The following is a 21,418-nucleotide window of genomic DNA, read 5'->3' as shown; positions in this document are numbered from 1 at the left end:
TTGGGTTGTATGACTGTTTTTAATAGGGGTCTTTTAAAACTGTTTTTAACATTGGGTTTGTATATGATCTTTTATTGTTGTGAGCCGCTCTGAGTCCTCGGAGAGGGGCAGCATACAAATCTAATTAATAATAATAATAATAATAATAATAATAATAATAATAATAATAATAATTTAAAAAATTATTAAAAAGCTCAAAAATCAAACTCAACAGAAATTGTGTTACAAATTGTTCCCCAGTGTCGCAACCGTCATTACATGTGAAAATCAGTCGTAAGTCCTCTTTCCCCCCCATTGTTGTAACTTTGGACAACTTGTCCCTGAACAAACTGTTGAAATTCCAGGGCTGTCTGCCACAAAGCATATAACTGTCCACCGATACATTTTGCATGTCGCTCTATCACACATTGGAAGCCAAGCAAAGATTTTACGCAAGCCTATTAAATTCAACTTCTCTCTCTTATTACTCCTCCCTCCCTCCACCTTTAAGTTCATATTAGCCGGCTCCTGCACAAATTTGTGATCATTTTTAAAAGAGGAAATAGAATTCCCATTAAAATCGCTGTGCCTTTTTTTTCGTGCATCGTTCCCCTGGTAAATAAGCTTTCCAGATGCACTTTTTCATCCGTTGGGTTGATTAAATAAATGCTCATTCATTCAGAGTCAATCTTCCCTTAATATACAATTTCTGGGAGCCATTCTCTGTAGTTCTGGCCCATTTGCTTTGCACCATGGGGCTCCTTGGCTTAGAAGTTATGCGCAGGGCATGTATCGTTTCGGTATGGATTTTTACTGAAGTTGTTCAAAACTCCCCAAAGTACACAAACCTGACGAGTGAATGATGTGTATATTGATCTCGGAAAATGCATTCGGTATGTACGAACCAAGACACGGATTGAACAAACATTTTTCAATTCCTATTAGCCATAAGGCCCGCCAGCAAAACTTAAATTAAAATATATCACTTTACAAAAAAAAAAATTAAAGCACATCACATGTTGTTTACTCGTGGTTAAAAGATTGATACCCTTTTTTTTTTTTAAATATATGAGGATTTGGGTTTGCAAGTAATAAGCTCATTTTCCAGCTTTTATAGAAAATGACTTATAAACTAATTGCACTCTCTAGATTCACCGAACTTATTAAGATGAAAAAAGAAATTCCAGTCAAGTTTAATTCTGACCAATCTTGCAGTTTTTGGCATATAACATAAATTTGGGAGTTCTGATTTTTTTTCCTTTTTAATTAAATTTAATTTTTAAAAAAAGAAAGGATTTCATACATTTCTCTCCACCTTCGTGATCCAAAATGATGATTTTTGCACATAGAGAGTCAAAGGTCGGGATGATAAACGCATAACCTCACCATAACTGGGAAAGGAAAATTATTCCATCTTCTTTTCTGAAGCTGTCACAACTTTGAACTGCTGTTAAATAAATGCTCATAAATTGGGGTGTATGGGGTGTTCAGGGAGGGGTAGCACTTCTGGTGTAGGGGCATGTCATGTCCTTTTGGGGCAGCTCACTCACCTTTGGCCCCCACCTGTCACTCAGCTCTCACCTGTGGCTCCTAGTAGTTTATTTATTTTATTTATTCATTTGTCCAATACATAGGAAGAAAAATTGACATGTGATAATATAAAAGAGGGTGAAAGTGGGCTTAGAGGAGAGGATATATGAAAGGAAGAGAATATATATGATAGATGAAAGAAAGGAAAGACAATTGGACAGGGGACGAAAGGCACACTAGTGCACTTATGTACGCCCCTTACTGGCCTCTTAGGAACCTGGAGAGGTCAATCGTGGAGAGTCTAAGGGAGAAATGTTGTGGGTTAGGGGTTGACACAATTGAGTCCAGTAATGAGTTCCACGCTTCAATAACTCGATTGTTGAAATCATATTTTTTACAGTCAAGTTTGGAGCGGTTCGTATTAAGTTTGAATCTGTTGCGTGCTCTTGTGTTATTGCGGTTGAAGCTGAAGTAGTCATTGACCGGTAGGACATTGCAGCATATGATTTTGTCGGCAATACTCAAATCATATTTTAGGTGCTGTAGTTCTAGGCTTTCTAGGCCTAGTTGTAGAAAAATCATAAGAATATAAGAAGCTAAGAAGAGCCCTGCTGAATCAGGCCAAAGCCCATCGAGTCCAGCATTCTGTGTCCCACAGTGGCCCTCGAATAGTCCATGGGGATGTTGAGCAGAAAGAGAAGGCAAGACCCTCCCTTTCCCCTGACCCCCAACAAATGGGACCCAAGGGAACCCTGCCTGCCTCAACAAACATAGAGACGGCACTTGGACATCTGTTTCAATAACCATCTATATGCTTGGCATCCCTGAATCTGTCTAATCCTGCCTTGAAGCTCTCCAGGCTGACAGCTGTCACGACCTCTTCTGGAAGGGAATTCCATCAACCAAGGACCCTTTGGGTGAAGAAATATTTCCCTTTATTTGTCCTCACTTTCTTACCTATGAGCTTTAGGGAGGGCCCCCTCGTCCTAGTATGGTGTGATAGAGAAAAGGATTTTTCTCCATCCGCCTTTTCTATCCCATGCGTGATTTTATACACTTCGATCAAGTCACCTCTTCAACACCGTCTTTCAAGGCTGAAGAGACCAAGGCATCACAACCTGGTTTCATAAGGGAGGGGCTCCATTTCCTTCATCATTCTTGTTGCCCTTTTTTGCACCTTTTCCAGTTCCATTATGTCCTCCTTGAGATGCGGTCACAATAATAATAATAATAATAATAATTTATTAGATTTGTATGCCTCCCATCTCCGAAGACTGCGGCCACACACCCCAGGCAACAGCTTCGACAGGCTGGCCAAACCAGGCTGAGAGTAGCCGATGGGTCATTGACCTTTGGTGAGATAGGGACTTGTCTATCCCGAGCATGTGAAGACATGTCAAGCCGGTGCAGAACTTGGTGATAGATCAACAGCTTGCCACATTTATCTATAGAATATTTTGATGTTTATGGGAACGTGGGAGGGGGGATTTTCATGAAGGAGGATATGCAGCCACGAAACACCCTTTCGAGTGGTTCAAGGCCATCCTATGCACACCCACCTGGGCGGAAGTGGAAGGAGGACTGGCCACACTGGCACAATCTGAATGGGCAACGTGACAAGTCTGTGGATGGGGGACAAAGGAGGTGAACTTTCAACTGGGTGGGAAACTCAGATCCAGGTTTCCCGGTGGGGGTACCAGGATGGCTCCGGCAATAAATTGGAACTCGGACTTTGACTCCGACTCTGATTTAAATTTGGACGCTACTTTGGACCAGAATATCTCAGGGACCGCCTTCTGCCGCACGAATCCCAGCGACCGGTTAGGTCCCACAGAGTTGGCCTTCTCCGGGTCCCGTCGACTAAGCAATGTTGTTTGGCGGGACCCAGGAGAAGAGCCTTCTCTGTGGTGGCCCCAACCCTCTGGAACCAGCTCCCCCCAGATATCAGAGTTGCCCCCACCCTCCTTGCCTTTCGCAAGATCCTTAAAACCCACCTCTGTCGTCAGGCATGGGGGAATTGAAATTTCCCTTCCCCCTAGGCTTATAGAATTTATACATGGTATGCTTGTATGTATGAGTGGTTCTTTAAATTTTTTAGATTGTTTTTAATATTAGATTTGTTTACATTGTCTTTTTATATTGTTGTTAGCTGCCCCGAGTCTTCGGAGAGGGGCGGCATACAAATCTAAATAATAATAATAATAATAATAATAATAATAATAATAATAATAATAACCTTAACGTGACCGTCCGATCTCTTTTTGAAAACCTCCAGCGATGGAGCATCCACAACTTCTGCAAGCAAGCCTTTCCACCACTTAATGGCCTCCTTAATAATAATAATAATAATTTAATAATTTATTAGATTTGTATGCCGCCCCTCTCCTTAATTCTAGGTTGTTGTTATTATTATTATTATTATTATTATTATTATTATTATTATTATTATTATTATTTATTAGATTTGTATGCCGCCCCTCTCCGTAGACTCGGGGCGGCTCACAGCAACAACAAAGACAATGTAAGAACAAATCTAATAATTTAAAAAACACTAAAAACCCCATTATTAAAAGCAAACATACACGCAAGCATACCATATATAAATTGTATAGGCCCAGGGGAGATGTCTCAGTTCCCCCATGCCTGACGGCAGAGGTGGGTCTTAAGAAGTTTACGAAAGGCGAGGAGGGTGGGGGCAGTTCTAATCTCCGGGGGGAGCTGGTCCCAGAGGGTCGGGGCCGCCACAGAGAAGGCTCTTCCCCTGAGTCATTGTTTAGTCGACGGGACCCTGAGAAGGCCAATTCTGTGGGACCTAACCGGTCGCTGGGATTCATGCGGCAGAAGGCTGCTTCTCTCCTTGATTAATTTCCATCCGTTCCTTCTTGTCTTCCAAAATAACAATTATAAGACTGTTTCGGAGGAAGAATTCATGTTTCTAGGTCTGAAATCCTCCCGCTAAGGAGATTATCTCCCTCTCCTGACCGGCCCAGAGACCTCGAAAGCTCGATACGCCCAACTCCGTGATGTCGCTATTGTATCAGCGGCTGACGTGGGGTTGGCTTGCCAGCCTTCCGTTCCCTTTTAAAGGGCTAATCCTCTTAGGCCGGATGAGCAGTTCAGACTAAAGAATTGACCCCAATCTCTTGATCCCGAATATACCGACCAGGGCAGCCTAAGCGAAGCGCGGTCGCTGAAAAGCAAGCGGTTCTGAGCGGACTCTCTTTCGAAACCAGCAGGCCTGCGATCACGTCTGGCACCACCAGAACCAGCAAAATCAGAGTCTGGGTTAAGATGCCCAAGCAAAGCAGGAGTTTGAAACATTTGCCCATAAAAACTTTACGGTGGTAAGTCAAGCCGGACTTGATTTCGCCACAATTTTTTACAACGACGGCATGATTTAATGAAATCTCACAGAAGTATCCAGGTTTCCCAATGGGTGTTTCATTTCTTTCCTTCCTTCCTTCCTTCCTTCCTTCTTCTCTCTTTCCTTGCTTCCCTCCCTCCCTTCTGGCTTCAATTTCCTTCCTTCCTTGTCTTCTTTCCTACTTACTTCTTTCCTTTCTCCTTCTTTCCTTTCTCCTTCCTTCCTTTCTCCTCCCTCCCTTCCTCCTTCTTTCCTTCATTCCCTCCTTCCCTCCCAACTTCAATTTCCTTCCTTGCTTCCTTGTCTTCTTTCCTACTTACTTCTTTCCTTTCTCCTTCCTTCCTTTCTCCTCCCTCCCTTCCTCCTTCTTTCCTTCATTCCCTCTCTCCCTCCTGACTACAATTTCCTTCCTTGCTTCCTTCTTCCCTTCCTTCCTATAGCGTATTATCTCCTTTCTTGCTTGCTTGTTTACTTCCTTCATTGTTCCCTCTTTCCTTGCTTCCCTCCCTCCCAACTTCAATTTCCTTTGCTTCCTTCCTTCTTTGCTTCCTTCCTTCCTTCCTTGCTTCCTCCCTTCCTCTCTTCCTTGCTTCCTCTTTCCTTGCTTCCCTCTCTCCTCTTGACTTCAATTTCCTTCCTTCCCTCCCTCTCTCCTTTTCTCTTTCTTTCCTTCCCTCCCTCCCTCCCGACTTTAATTTCCTCCCTCTCTCCTTTTCTCTTTCTTTCCTTCCCTCCCTCCCTCCCGACTTTAATTTCCTCCCTCTCTCCTTTTCTCTTTCTTTCCTTCCCTCCCTCCCTCCCAACTTTAATTTCCTCCCTCTCTCCTTTTCTCTTTCTTTCCTTCCCTCCCTCCCTCCCGACTTTAATTTCCTCCCTCTCTCCTTTTCTCTTTCTTTCCTTCCCTCCCTCCCTCCCGACTTTAATTTCCTCCCTCTCTCCTTTTCTCTTTCTTTCCTTCCCTCCCTCCCTCCCGACTTTAATTTCCTCCCTCTCTCCTTTTCTCTTTCCTTCCCTCCCCCCGACCTTAATTTCCTCCCTCCCTCCTTCAGCCTCATCCAACCCACTGCTGTTTCACAGGTCCAGAGAAGATGCTATTATTAAACACATCTCCTACGGTTTGACCACCGTCCAGAAAACGGAGAGACGAGATGATGCCGAACATTGCATAAGAAGGCTGGCACGCAAGGAAAAACGCAATGGGGAAGCCAGAGGAACATCAAGTGCCCCCAAAGCAATCAGCATCAGCCCTGGGCGACTGCAGGAGGCAAACCTGGGAGTCCCCCTGCATGGCTCCCTTTTCCCAGCCCTCTTCCTCCAACCGCTGCCCTTAAAAACCGAAGGCATCCCGGATAAAAAGGGCCACCGTCCCACTCAGAAGTAAAAAACAACAATGCAGAAACTCCGCCGCAGCCTCCAGCTATGACAACGCAAAGTGCATTATTGATTCAGGCGGGAGAAGGAAAGGGGGAAAAAATGCTTAGGACACTGGAAAAAGAAGAAGACAGCTCCTTAAAAGCCGCTCTGCCGCCTGCCCTCTCTATTTGCAGCTTTGCAGGGCCATAAATATTTTATTAATGTTTAAAAAGGGGGGGGGAACCGGTTTGCAGGTCTGGCTAATTCAAGCGCAGGGCAGGATTGAGAAACAGCAGAAGATGGAGAAAGAGAGAGAGAAGAGGGAGAGAAAAAGACACACAGAGAGAGAAACAAGGGAAGACAGAGAGAGAAAAGAGAGAGACAAAGAAAGAGAAAAGAGAGAAACAGAGAGAGATAGGAGAGAGAGAAAGAGATAAACAGAGAGAGGGAGAAAAAGAGACAGAGAGAGAAGAGAAGGAAAGAGAAAGAGATAAACAGAGAGGAGAAAGAAAGAGACAGAGAGACAGAGAAAGACAGGGGACAAGATAAACAGAGACAGAGAGAGAGAAGAGTGAAGGCACATAGACACAAAAACACACATACAGAGACACAAACAAACACAAAGACAGCAAGAGACAGAGAGGGAAGGAGAGGGAGAGAGAGAAAGAGAGAAACAGAGAGGGAGAAAGAGAGACAGAGAGAGAAGAGAAAGAGAGAGACAGAGAAAGCCAGGAAGAGAGAGAGAGAGGGAGGAGGAAGGAGAGAGATCAAAGCAAAGGGGGCCAACCCAAAGCATGCAGCAACTTTTCTGAAAAACAGGGTAAGGACCCTAGCCAACTTGCAAACTTCCTGTTGGCACCCATGGACCAGCACCAACCGAACCAGGTCGGTGACATCATAGTGATGTCACCAGTGGGTCGCTACTAGTTCAACCGAACCAGTCTGAACTGGGAGGAACCAGCCCCTGGGATAGACCTTTCTGAAGTTCAGCCTGAGATCCTGACATCTCGATGGCCTCAAAGATTTTCTTGTAGCAACAAATTGGGAGTGGATGCTTGCTTTAGCGGTAGTAAATTAGTCTTCATTTCCCTTAATGTCGCAGCTGCTTAGCTTGAATTAGCAACGGTTGGGCGCTTGACTGGCGAAAGAATTAGAGGGAATTTATGATCGTTTCCAGACAGGATCGCAATAAAACTGAAACTAGGGTTGTGCGAGTTAGAAAAAGCCTTGTCTCTTTATCTCTCTCTCTCTCTTGAAAAGTACAGAATAACAGAAGAGAAAGGGTCCCTGGAGGTCTTCTAGTCCAAACCCCCTGCTTAGGCAGGAAACCCTACACTACTTCAGACAGATAGTTATCCAATATCTTCTTTAAAACTTCCAGCGCTGGAGCATTCACAACTTCTAGAGGCAAGCAGTTCCATAGATTAATTGTTCTAAGTTGCTTCTCTCCTTGTTAAGTTTCCACCCACTGCTCCTTGTTCTACTCTCAGGCAGTGTTCTCTCTAAATTTTTTTGGGGGTGGGCGGAAAAGTATAGTGTCTGAGCGGCAGTCCCTTCGGGACTGGGCGGCACAGAAATAATAATAAAATTTCCCTCTCGGCTTCTGGGCAGGTTTGGAAAACTCTGAGTTGATGATGATTTTTAAGTGAGCGATTGCTCACTGCTCAGCTTAGAGGGAACTATGCTCTCAGGTGCTTTGGAGAATAGTTGGACTCCCTCTTCTTTGTGTCAACCCCTGAGATATTGGGAAACTGCTATCCTGTCTCTCCTGGTCCTTCTTTTCACTAGACCAGATATAGTTAAATAGGTTTTGGTAGACTCCTCGATTTCACCCATTCTCTTCTATCTATCCAGCAGCTTTCCAGAGTTCCACAAATAGAGTAAAAGGTAGACTCACTTTCACTCAGGTGCAGATGTGGGCAAATGAATTTCTCCCTTTGACCTGGATTTAGGAACTCATGCATGCATACACAACAGTCCTCGGTGATGCTTCATTTAACACACACCCCATCCCAAATGGCAGACTCATCAAATTTATGATGATTCAGGAGCAGTGTGTGTGTGTGTGTGAAGGATTGTGTTCAAAAACGCCTAGCGTTTCAAAAATAGTAAGTTGGTGGCAGCATCTTGAAGGCTTTCTCATGACCTTCTTCTTAAAGTGATCTTAAGGAGATCAAAGGAAGCCCCGGGACTAGCCAAGGCTTAGGTGAGTCTCAGTCTGAATACTTCTTGAAATATTTAGATACCCCCAAAGCTGCTCCAAACTAATGAAGATGAACCCTTGATAACAAATGTGATCTCTTTTTCTGCCACTAACCTACTTTCAGTGTATTATTCAGGTTGTTCCACTCTAAAACTTGGACAGAATCTAGTACCACTCTACTCAGTCAATTCCTTTTCTTGCCCAGCTGAGCTAGGCAGTATCTTCTGATACATTGGTCCAACTCCTTTCTTAAGAAGAGACTGGCCACTCTACTTAGTCAATTCCCTTTTCAAGGAACAGTCAAAATTTTCTTGCCCAGCTGAGCTAGGCAGTACCTTCTGGTACATTGGTCCAACTCAATTCTTTCTCAAGAAGAGACTGCCCAAAAACTGAAATTCTGTTATACTACCCTGTTACAACTTTAACTTCAGGGACTCTCAAACAAGGTTCGCTATCATTCACTATGTCATAGTTAGTTGAACAAACCCCCGATGGCCAAACTGGGACAGAACCCTAAATCACAGTTTGTAAGCAATGGCTGGTTTAATAAAACAGTCTCAATCTCAGCCAGATTGTGGCTTAGAGATAGATAAATAGATAATAAATATAGATGATAGATAGAGATAGATAGATAGATAGATAGATAGATAGATAGATAGATAGGTAGATAGAGATAATAAATATAGATGACTGATAGATAGAGAAAAAGACAGACAGACAGACAGACAGATAGATACTGTGTTTTTCCCAAAATAAGACTCTATCTTATATTTTTTTGAACCCTGAGATAAGCACTTGGCCTGGTTGCCATGCACTCAAAAGCCCAATTGGTCTTATTATTTTGGGGGGAAACAGGGTAGTTCTCGACTTACAACAATTTGTTTAGTGATTGTTTAAAGTTACAACGGCACTGAATGATATTTTTTCATAGCTATGACCTTTCGTAGCCACCTGATCAAAATTCATACACTCAACAAGTCGTTCATATTGAAAATGTTTGATCTGAAATTTGATGCCTACTTATGATGGTCACAGTGTCATATTTATGGTGGTCGCAGGCCTGGGTTGCACGATTGTCTTTGGATGAGCAAAGTCAACGGGTTTACTTAGCAACCTTTGTTCCTCACTTATCAGCTACGGCGATTCACACAGCAGCGGGAGGGCAAGGAACGTTGTAAAACTTTTGCAAAGCTCATTTAACCCTGCATCTCACTTAACAATAGAAACTCTGGGCTCATTTGTGGTCCTACGATGAGGACTACCTGCATGGTTAGTAATTGAGGGTGTGTGATTTTTTTTTTAATACTACCTTCTTGTAATACTCGACAGCTGCATTCAGCCGCAATTAAAAACACCGGGCTGCCATAAAATGTGTTCACAACCGATTAACAAGCTGTAGAGATGTGAAGGATTCCCACACACACACACACACACACACTCACAAACGTTTAGAGGAAAACTCCAGCGTGTGGCTAAAAATGCTTCTTTTCAGCAACAGAATGAGTCAACTGCAGGCTATACCTTTGCCACATGTTTTTTTAAAAAAAAATTGAAATTCCCATCACCCATACAAATCAGACCTCTACCTACGAATGCCTCTACTTATGAACTTTTCTAGATAAGAACCGGATGCTCAAGATTTTTTTTGCCTCTTCTCAAGAACCATTTTCCACTTACAAACCCGACCCTCCGAAACTGTAACTGGAAAAGGCAGGGAGAAGCCTCCGTGGGGCCTCTCTAGGAATCTCCTGGGAGGAAACAGGGCCGCAAAAGGCGGGGAGAAGCCTCCGTGGGGCCTCTCTAGGAATCTCCTGGGTGGAAACAGGGCCAGAAAAGGCATAGAGGAGCCTCCGTGGGGCCTCTCTAGGAATCTCCTGGGAGGAAACAGGGCTGGAAAAGGTGGGGAGAAGCATCCGTGGGGCCTCTCTAGGAATCTCCTGGGTGGAAACAGGGCCAGAAAAGGCATAGAGGAGCCTCCGTGGGGCCTCTCTAGGAATCTCCTGGGAGGAAACAGGGCCAGAAAAGGTGGGGAGAAGCATCCGTGGGGCCTCTCTAGGAATCTCCTGGGAGGAAACAGGGCCTCCACCCTCCCTGTGGTTTCCCCAATCGCACGCATTATTTGCTTTTACATTGATTCCTATGGGAAAAATGGCTTCTTCTTACAAACATTTCTACTTAAGAACCTGGTCACGGAACGAATTAAGTTCGTAAGTAGAGGCACCACTGTATACATATATATATATTGGACCGAGAGCCTAAAAATGTCTGTTCATTTACTCTTTCACCCCTTAATTATATCCAATATGTGCCAATGGCTTCCAATGCCTATTTCTGAAACTTTAGAAACAAAGACAGGGAATTAGTTAAAGAGTTTTTACAGAGACTTTTTTTAACATTAAAAAAGGCAAAAGAGAGAGAGAGTGAGAGAGAGAACGAGAGAGAGAAATATGCCCTTAATGCTCCTTTCCATCCATTATTCAGCATCTCCAAGCCGATAATGAGATCTAAAACCGACCTTTAGGGCTTTTTTCTCCCCAGTCCTGAGTTTTACCTTTGATCTAAAAAACATCATTAGCTCCCTGCCTTGTTATGCAAGGCGGTATTTTGCCATCCTTGTGGCTGTAGAGGCCGGGATGACTGTGACGTTTTGGAGACAAGGAAAAATCCAAATTTGTGGAAGGAAAATCGAGATTCATCTCCACCTCCATTCCATGCCTCGATAAACTTCCTGGAATTCAGAAAGGAATACATGAACTGTTTTGGACACCTTGGAAGAAAAGATGTTGAGGCTCTAGAAAGAGTGCAGAGAAGAGCAACAAAGATGATTAGGTGACCGGAGGCTAAAACATACGAAGAACGGTTGCAGGAACTGGGTAAATGTCCTGTTTGATGAAAAGAAGGACCAGGGGAGACATGACAGCAGTCTTCCAATATCTCAGGGGTTGCCCCAAAGAAGAAGGAGTCAAGCTGTTCTCCAAAGAACCTGACGGTAGAACAAGAATAAATGGGTGGAAACTAAACAAAGAGAGAAGCAACTTAGAACTAAGGAGAAATTTCCTGACAGGGAGAACAATTAATCCATGGAACCACTTCCCTCAAGGCGTTGTGGGTCCTCCATCACAGGAGGCTTTCAAGACTGGGCTGCCATTGGTCAGAAATGGTATAGATCCACCCTGGTTGAGTTGACCAATCCACATCTTAGATGGTTTAGGATGGGAATCTCCAACCTTCACAGCATTAAGACTTATGGACTTATGGACCCCTGAGGGTAGAACAAAAAGCAATGGGTTGCCACAAAGAAGAGAGTCAAGCTATTCTCCAAAGCACCTGAGGGTAGAAGAAGAAGCAATGGGTGGAAATTAAACAAAGTGAGAAGCAACTTAGAACTAAGGAGAAATTTCCTGACAGTTAAAACAATCAGTGGAATAGAAGTTGCCTCCAGTAGTTGTGACTGCTCCAGCACTGGACGTTTTTAAGAAGATGTTGGATAACCATCCATTTGAAGTGGTGTAGGGTTTCCTGCCTAAGCAGAGGGTTGGACTATAAGACCTTCAAGGTCCCTTCCAACTCTGTTGTTGTTATTGTTGACCGCAAACATTCCCCGTGAGAGCTACGAGTCTTGTAACCTTACTTTCCAGATAACCCAAACATTCCCCGCAAGAGCTACGAGTCTTGTAACCCTACTTTCCGGATGACCCCTGTAAGTTCCAGGTTCTTGCTCCCTGCTCTTAACTTGGACACTTTCACCACAGCATCACAGTGGTGGTGTCTAGACCACCCCATTAATGCTCCTCTTCTATCATCCCTCCGGCTTGTAACTTAGAAACATAGAAACATAGAAGACTGACAGCAGAAAAAGACGTCATGATCCATCTAGTCTGCCCTTATACTATTTCCTGTATTTTTATCTTAGGATTGATATATGTTTATCCCAGGCATGTTTAAATTCAGTTCCTGTGGATTGACCAACCTCGTCTGCTGGAAGTTTGTTCCAAGGATCTACTACTCTTTCAGTGAAATAATATTTTCTCACGTTGCTTTTGAACTTTCCCCCAACTAACTTCAGATTCTGTCCCCTTGTTCTTGTGTTCATTTTCCTATTAAAAACATTTCCCTCCTGGACCTTATTTAACCCTTTAATATATTTAAATGTTTCGATCATGTCCCCACTTTTCCTTCTGTCCTCCAGACTATACAGATGGAGTTCATTAAGTCTTTCCTGATACGTTTTATGCTTAAGACCTTCCACCATTCTTGTAGCCCGTCTTTGGACCCGTTCAATTTGATCCATCTCTTTTTGTAGGTGAGGTCTCCAGAACTGGACACAGTATTCCAAATGTGCTCTCTCTAGGGCTCTATCCAGCGGGATCACAATGTCCCTCTTCCTGCTTGTTATACCTCTAGCTATGCTGCCAAGCAACCTATTTGCTTTCCCTACCCATTTTGTTCACCCATTTTGAGACTGTTCACCCATTTTGAGACTTTTATAGATCTATTTGCAAGACAGTTGTGAAGAGCTCAGCAGTGATTTATAAAGTAGTTGACGAAAACAGCGGGATTAATTTTAATTAAAAAGGTTCCCTCTCTCTAAGCTCCTCCACTTCAAAGAAGTGGCAAAGACAAAGAAACAACATTTTCACACTCAGGTGTACATACACCCTTCACTCCTGGGCCTTTGTAAAGCGTTGTCTCTCTTACACCTCACACTAGCTGTGAGTCACAGCTGCCGTGCGGAACTTTTCATTCAACAAACCTGGTTGGCCTGCCGTGATTTTGCAATTCATAAAACCATGGTTGTTGGATTTAGATGGAGGGCAAACTCACCCACTGTCCGGTGTAAATAGTCCTTGACTTACAACCTTTAGTCTAGGGCAGTGATGGCAAACCGGTGCAGGAAGAGTGTGGGCACACGCTATCCCACATGCACAAGTGCCCACACCATAATTCATTTCTGGGGGGCCAAAACAGCTTCCCCCACCCTCCAGAGGCCCTCTTGAGGCCCTCTGGAAGCCGAAAATGGCTTGTTTCCCAACTTCTGGTGGGCCCAGTAGGCTCATGTTTCACCCTCCCCAGGCTCCAAAGGCTTCCCTGGAACCAGGAGAGGGTAAAACGACCTCTCCCATCCTCCTGGAGACTCTCCGGAAGTCAAAAACGCCCTCCCAGAGCTTCTGTGCACGCCAAAAATCAGCTGGTCAGCACACACATGCATGTTGGAGCTGAGCTAGGGCAATGGCTCGCCTGCCACCAGACATGGCTCCGAGTGCCACCTGTGGCAACCATGCCATAGGTTCACCATCACTGGTCTAGGGATTGTTCAAAGTTATACCGGCCCTCAAAAAAGGTGATTATGACCATTTTTTTGCACTGACAACTGTTGGGGCATCCGCGTGGCCACGAGATCAAAACTCAGATGCTTGTCAATTGATTCAGACTTATGGCCGCAGTGTTCGGGTATCCTTCTAACAAGCCAAGTTAGCTTGTTTAGCAATAGCATTTAGCATTAGCATTAAGACTTATATACCGCTTCACAGTACTTTACAGCCCTCTCTAAGCAGTTGACAGGGAGTAAACACGTTGCCCCCAACAATCTGGGTCCTCGTTCTATCAACTTCGCAAGGATGGAAGGCTGAGTCAACCTCGAGTCTACTGAGATTCGATCTGCCAAACTGCTGGCAGCCGGTGATCAGCAGAAGGAGCCTGCTGTACTGCACTCTAACCACTGCGCCAACGAGGCTCTGGATTCACTTAACAACTGGGTAACGCAGTGATTCGCTTAACAACCAATAAGCAAGAAAGCTTGTAAAACAGAGCAAAGCTCACTTGGAAACATAGAAACATAGAAACAAGTGCATCTACTAAGTTCTGATACGAAAAACAACTCATGTATAAAGCATAATGCTTTCTTTTGTTTTGAGTGTATGTATGTATGGTTTTTTTTCTCTTATGTAATTTCTTTTTTCTTCCATAAATGTCGTGTTGTTTCTTTTTTCTTAATGTAAATAATTAATAAAGATTTTTTTTAAAAAAAAGAAACATAGAAACATAGAAGACTGACGGCAGAAAAAGACCTCAAGGTCCATCTAGTCTGCCCTTATACTATTTCCTGTGTTTTATCTTAGAATGGATCTATGTTTATCCCAGGCAGGTTTCAATTCAGTGACTGGATTTACCAACCGCGTCTGCTGGAAGTTTGTTCCAAGCATCTACAACTCTTTCGGTCAAATAATATTTTCTTACGTTGCTTCTGATCTCTCCCCCAACTAACTTCAGATTGTGTCCCCTTGTTCTTGGGTTCACTTTCCTATTAAAAACACTTCCCTCCTGAACCTTATTGAACCCTTTCACATATTTAAATGCTTCGATCACGTCCCCCCTTTCCCTTCTGTCCTCAAGACTCTACAGATTGAGTTCATGAAGTCTTTCCTGATCATGATCAAGGTTATCTCTCCCCTGCCAGGGAAGTACTTTATTTCTACTCTTTTCTTCTTATTTCCCTTCTTTTCAATGATGTAATTAAACAGAAATGGAATCGTAATATATGAGAACTGAAATGGGCTGTGTTTTGCAATTTACAATGAGATATTTTTACTTTTTTTATTGTATTTGAAAACATAAATAAACTAAAAAGAAGAAGAAGAAGAAGAAGAAGAAGAAGAAGAAGAAGAAGAAGAAGAAGAAGAAATAATAATAATAATCTTTCATGATCAGTTTGATGCTTAAGGCCTTCTACCATTTTTATAGCCCGTCTTTGGACCCGTTCAATTTTACCAATATCTGAACTTAACAACTGTTAAGTTCACTCAGCAACGGTTAATTGGGGCCATAACTTGAGAACTCTCGATAATGAATTCACCGATAAACAGTGACTGATGCTAAGCATAAAATTTGTTATTCCCTCTTGCATTTTTAGTTTGTACTTCTCATTCCTCGTCCAAATGCTCTCGGTCTCTGGGCACACTGAGAATATATTTTCTGAAACACGCACACAAACACACACACACACAAAATCACAAACTCTGCACTGGCGACAGGAACAGCATCCAGGCAGTAAACACACAACTCCATTCAGTTGCCTGGACTTCACACCGCAAAGGATTAGGGAGTCGTTCAAAAAGGATGATTGTCTGTCAAAATGTTCGTTTTTCTTGAAGATGGAAGATGGTTTTCATCCAAAATAATAAAGATGCTTAAAAATAGAGAAAGTCATGATTTTTTTTAAAAAAAACCCAGCTCCCCCCTACCTTTCATTTAAATCAATCATGAAGAGACACACTACATACAAGCGGCAATTCCAGTAAATAAATAATGCAGAGAAAACCAAATTTGGATAACTTCCCAAAATTATATTCTGGATAATACGCCCCGACCTGGAAGCATTATTTTCTGTAGCTTTTGAGAGTTTCTCATTATTATTAATTCTTTATGAAAGGACTATTATTATCATCATTACCGGCAGAGCACAAGGTTTGTTTTATATATATATATATATTCTCCTTTCCATGAGTATTTCTTAGAAAAATGCAAGAGGATTACCATTTTTGTGGTGCCCTGGCAGACACACAACTTACTGGACCCGTGGAGTATACTGTAAACCCTTCGTGCCATATTTACACAACACACAATACAGTAAATTGTAAACCCAAGGAAGGAATCACAGAATAGAATAGAACAGAATAGAATAGCACTGATTTAGAAATACAGTAGTAGAAATAGAAATAAGAATAGAATAGAATAGAAAATACAAAGAATAGAATAGAATAGAATAGAATAACAGGGGAGAAAGGGACCTTGAAGGTCTTCTAGTCCAACCCCCTGCTTAGGCAGGAAACCCTACACTACTTCAGACAGATGGTTATCCAACATCTGCTTTAAAACTTCCAGTATTGAAACATTCACAACTTTTGGAGGCAACTTCTGCTCCACTGATCAACCATTCTTACTGTCAGGGAATTTCTCCTTAGTTCTAAGTTGCTTCTCTCCTTGTTTAATTTCCACCCATTGCTTCTTCTTCTACCCTCAGGTGCCTTGGAGAGTAGCTTGACTAGTACAAAACAGCATGTAAATCCAATACTAAAACAGCTAAAAAACCCTTATTGTAAAACCAAACATCCATCCATTCAAACGTATCATACATGAATTGTAAAGGCCTAGGGGGAAAGAATATCTCACTGACGGCAGAGGTGGGTTTTAAGGAGCTTACGAAAGGGGAGGAGGGTGGGGGCAATTCTAATCTCCGGGGGGAGTTGGTTCCAGAGGGCCGGGGCCACCACAGAGAAGGCTCTTCCCCTGGGCCCCGCCAAACGACATTGTTTTGTTGACAGGACCTGGAGAAGGCCCACTCTGTGGGACCTAACCGATCGCTGGGATTTGTTGCTCTTTGTTGCTCTTCTCTGCACTCTTTCTAGAGTCTCCCCGTGGTGTAAAACTGGTTGCAATATTCTACGTATGGTCTTTCCAAAGTCTTGTAAAGTGCTATTAACATTTCCCATAATCCTGTGGGTAGATCAGTGGATCCAAATAGGCTTTATAGAACTGTCTGTAAGTAGCTCGTTCTATGGGTATCAAAGCCAACTGGACACAGTTCTGCAAACTCGGCAGAATGGCAACGTCCAAAGTGGGTGAGCTCTTGGACGGCCTAGCCAAACATCTTCCCTCTTTGGATTGAATCAAGAACATTGCCCAATCACCATTAGAACACCAAGCCAAAGAGAAGACAACGTTTGCCAAGCCGCCGGCCCTCATTGTGGGTGCTCCATCACTGGAGGATTTTAATAGCAATAGCATTTGGACTTATATACAGACTCAGCCTCTTGCCCCCCACAATCCGGGTCCCCATTTGACCCACCTCAGAAGGATGGAAGGCTGAGTCAACCTGGAGCTGGTGGTGAGATTTGAACCGCTGAATTACAGCTAGCAGTTAGCCCAAGTAGCCCACGCTCTATCCACTGCGCCACCCCAGCTCTTACTCTTTAAGAAATGATATAATAAGGTCTCTCCTACCAGGGTTCCTTCCAACTGGTTATTCTTTCAATTTACAAGAATGGCATTTGGTCAACGTGGGGCAGCTGTTTACTTTCCCCAAGGCTCACCAATGAAATAAAAATAAAATCAGGTGTCATACAAGAAGTAGCTGGGAAGAACTCCCACATCACTTAAAACAAACCGATGAGAATCCAGGTAAAATCCGGGTGGTAGGAAAAGCAAGTAGGATGCTTGGCTGCATAGCTAGAGGTATAACAAGCAGGAAGAGGGAGATTGTGATCCCGCTATATAGAGCGCTGGTGAGACCCCGTTTGGAATAATACTGTGTCCAGTTCTGGAGACCTCACCTACAAAAAGATATTGATCAAATTGAACGGGACCAAAGACGGGCTACAAGAATGGTGGGAGGTCTTAAGCATAAAACGTATCAGGAAAGACTTCATGGACTCCATCTGTATAGTCTGGAGGACAGAAGGGAAAGGGGGGACATGATCAAAACATTTAAATACGTCAAAGGGTTAAATAAGGTTCAGGAGGGAAGTGTTTTTAATAGGAAAGTGAACCAAAAACAAGGGCACACAATCTGAAGTTAGTTGGGGGAAAGATCAAAAGCAACATGAGAAAATATTATTTGACTGAAAGGGTAGAAGATGCTTGGAACAAACTTCCAGCAGACGTGGTCAATCCACAGTAATTGAATTTAAACATGCCTGGGATAAACAAAAATTCATCCTAAGATAAAAATACAGGAAATAGTATAAGTCTTCTATGTTTCTATATTTCTAAAAGCTGGGCTCACCCTAAACACAGAGAAATGCCAGGAAACTGAGAATTCAACTGATTCCTTCAGCTAAAGAACAAGGTTCTCCTGTCATTTATACCAGGCTGGACTAGTTGACCTCCAAGGTCCCCCCCAACCCTGTGATTCTATGTCCTATTCCATTTCCCCCAGATGCAAAGTCGGATTTCCTATGTATTAAGTCCCCTAGCACAGTGTTTCTGGATATCTGGACTTCAACTCCCAGAATTCCCCAGCCAACGAATGCTGGCTGGGGAATTCTGGGAGTTGAAGTCCAGATACCTTCAAGTGGCCAAGGTTGGGAAACACTGCCCTAGCATAATGCCAAGTGTGCAATTCTTAAGAAAGATTCATGCCCAGTTGAAGATGGGGTTCAAACCGGATCCTTTCGCACCTGACCCAGGTATTCTACCCAAGATAAACGACATGAAGACGCACACCTCAAAATTTAAGAGTTTCTTCCCCAAAAAGAGTTTCCCCCAAGCTGTGTTTGCACATCTTTGACTTATGGAAAAAGGAGAACTTTCTGCATGGAAAATACATTTTGCATAAAAAGCTAGAAATACCCAAGGATCAGATTCAGGCTGTGACTTTCACCTCACCACCAACTTTACCATATAAGGCATCCGTTCAACGCACAACTATTCCATGTTTGAAAAGTCACTTCCCTGGTCTGTCTCGCCTTCTTCGCTGGTGTTGTGCGTCTCCAAGAATTGAGAGCAACCAGCGTTCCCTGCAGCCAAAGGGCCCATTCGGCCTTTACTGAAAGGCCACATGAAACCCAAGACTGACATTGAAGCTTGACAGGAGCAACATACCGTTCAAATCACTTCCTACCCACTCACGCCCGTGGGCAGAAATGTTGCCTTGAACCAAGCAACCAAGACTTTGGGAGACTCGCAAAGAGGGACATGAAAATATTTGCTGACCCCTCACATCCTGGACTTCTGCTGCACGAATCCCAGCAACTGATTAGGTCCCACAGAGTGGGCCTTCTCCGGGTCCCGTCAACTAAACAATGTCGTTTGGCGTGCCCCAGGGGAAGAGCCTTCTCTGTGGCGGCCCTGACTCTCTGGAACCAGCTCCCCCCAGAGATTAGAACTGCCCCCACCCTCCTTGCCTTTCGTAAACTCCTCGAAACCCACCTTTGTCGTCAGGCATGGGGGAACTGAGATATCTCCCCCGGGCCTATATAATTTATGTATGGTATGTTTGTATGTATGTCTGCTTAATAATGGGGTTGTTAAAATATTTTAAATTGTAAATTATTAGATTTGTTATGAACTGTTTTATTGTGTTGTGAGCTGCCCCGAGTCTATGGAGAGGGGCGGCATACAAATCTAATAAATAATAATAATAATAATAATAATAATAATAATAATAATAATAATAATAATAATAATAATAAACTCTTTCAACTCCAACCCTCAAAACATCACTACAGAGCCCTGCACACCAAGACAACTAGACACAAGAACATTTTTTCCCCAAACGCCATCACTCTGCTAAACAAATAATTCCCTCCACACTGTCTAACTATTCACTAAGTCTGCACTGCTATTACTACTATTTTTTTCTCATCATTCCTATCACCCATCTCCTCCCACTTAGGACTGGTATGACTGTAAACTTGTTGCTTGTATCCTTAAGATTTTTATTAATATTGATCGTTTCCTCATTGCTTATTTGACCCCTATGACACTCATTAAGTGTTGGACCTCATGATTCTTGGACAAATGTATCTTTTCTTTTATGTACAATGAGAGCATCTGTACCAAAGACAAATACCTTGTGTGTCCAATCACACTTGGTCAATAAATGAATAAATAAAAATCTCAACCAAAAAATGCTTCGTCCTACACATTGGCAAATGGAATCTGAACACCAAATACAAGCTGAATAAACAAGACTTTGCAGGCAACCTTCACACCGTAAAAGATCTTGGAATACTCCTCTCCAATGACGCTAAGTGCCCAAGCCCACTGCAACAACATCGCCAAAAAGGCTTCAAGAGTTGTTAACCTAATCCTACATAGCTTCTGCTCCAGTAATCTCACACTACTAACCAGAGCATACAAAACTTTCACCAGACCATCCTTGAATACAGCTCATCTGTCTGGAACCCACACCACATTTCGGACATAAATACTCTACAAAATGTCCAGAAATACTTTAAGAGAAGAGCCCTCCACTCCTCCACTCGCAAAAGAATACCCAACACAACTAGATTTAACAATCCTAGGTTTAGAAAGCTTAGAACTATGTCACCTTAAATACAACTTAAGCATAGCCCATAAAATCATCTACTGTCAATGACTACTTCAGCTTCAACCACAACAACACACGAACACCCAACAGACACAAACTTAAAGTAAACCGCTCTAACTCGACTGCAGGGAATACGACTTTACTATCTGAGTAGTTGATGCATGGAACTCACTAACAGACACTGTAGTATCATCACCAACCCCAAAAATTTTAGCCTTAGACTCTCCACTGTTGACCTCTCCCGATTCCTAAGAGGTCAGTTAGGAGTGTGCATAAGTGCACTAGCGTGCCTTCCGTCCCCTGTCCTAATGTTTCTCTCTTACTAGTATCATGTATACTGCTCAAAAAAATATGGGGAACACTTAAACAACAGAATATAAACTCCAAGTCAATCAAACTTCTGTGAAATCAAACTGTCCACTTGGGAAGCAACACTGATTGACAATCAATTTCATTTTATTGTCAACATATTCAACTTTGCACAGAGCAAAGTATTCAATGAGAATATTTCATTCATTCAGATCTAGGATGTGTTTTTTTAAATTTATTTATTTATTCTTTGTCCAATATACAATACATATGGAAGAAAATAGACATTAAGTAATATATATAAAGATAGAAAGTAAAAAAGACGAGAATATATATGATATAAGAGATATGGAGAGAATATATATGATATATAGATATTAGATAGATAGATAGATAGATAGATAGGATAGATAGATAGATAGATAGATAGATAAGGAGAGAATATATATGATATATGAGATAAAGAAAGACAATTGGACAGGGGACGATAGGCACATCAGTGCACTTATGTACGCCCCTTACTGGCCTCTTAGGAACCTGGAGAGGTCAATCGTGGAGAGTCTAAGGTGAGAAGTGTTGGGGTTGGGAGTTGACACAATTGAGTCCGGTATGAGTTCCACGCTTCGACAAC

At 42.8% G+C, this 21,418-nt stretch overlaps 1 protein-coding gene across 1 annotated transcript in view; it reads right to left on the bottom strand.

Moving 5' to 3' along the window:
- The window catches only part of NTNG2 (netrin G2), a 48,822-nt gene that overhangs the window by 26,630 nt on the left and 774 nt on the right, over positions 1 to 21,418 (bottom strand).

Source organism: Erythrolamprus reginae, chromosome 8 (assembly GCF_031021105.1).
Source record: "Erythrolamprus reginae isolate rEryReg1 chromosome 8, rEryReg1.hap1, whole genome shotgun sequence".
Lineage (NCBI taxonomy): Eukaryota > Metazoa > Chordata > Lepidosauria > Squamata > Dipsadidae > Erythrolamprus > Erythrolamprus reginae.
This window is presented reverse-complemented; position numbering and strand designations above follow the sequence as displayed.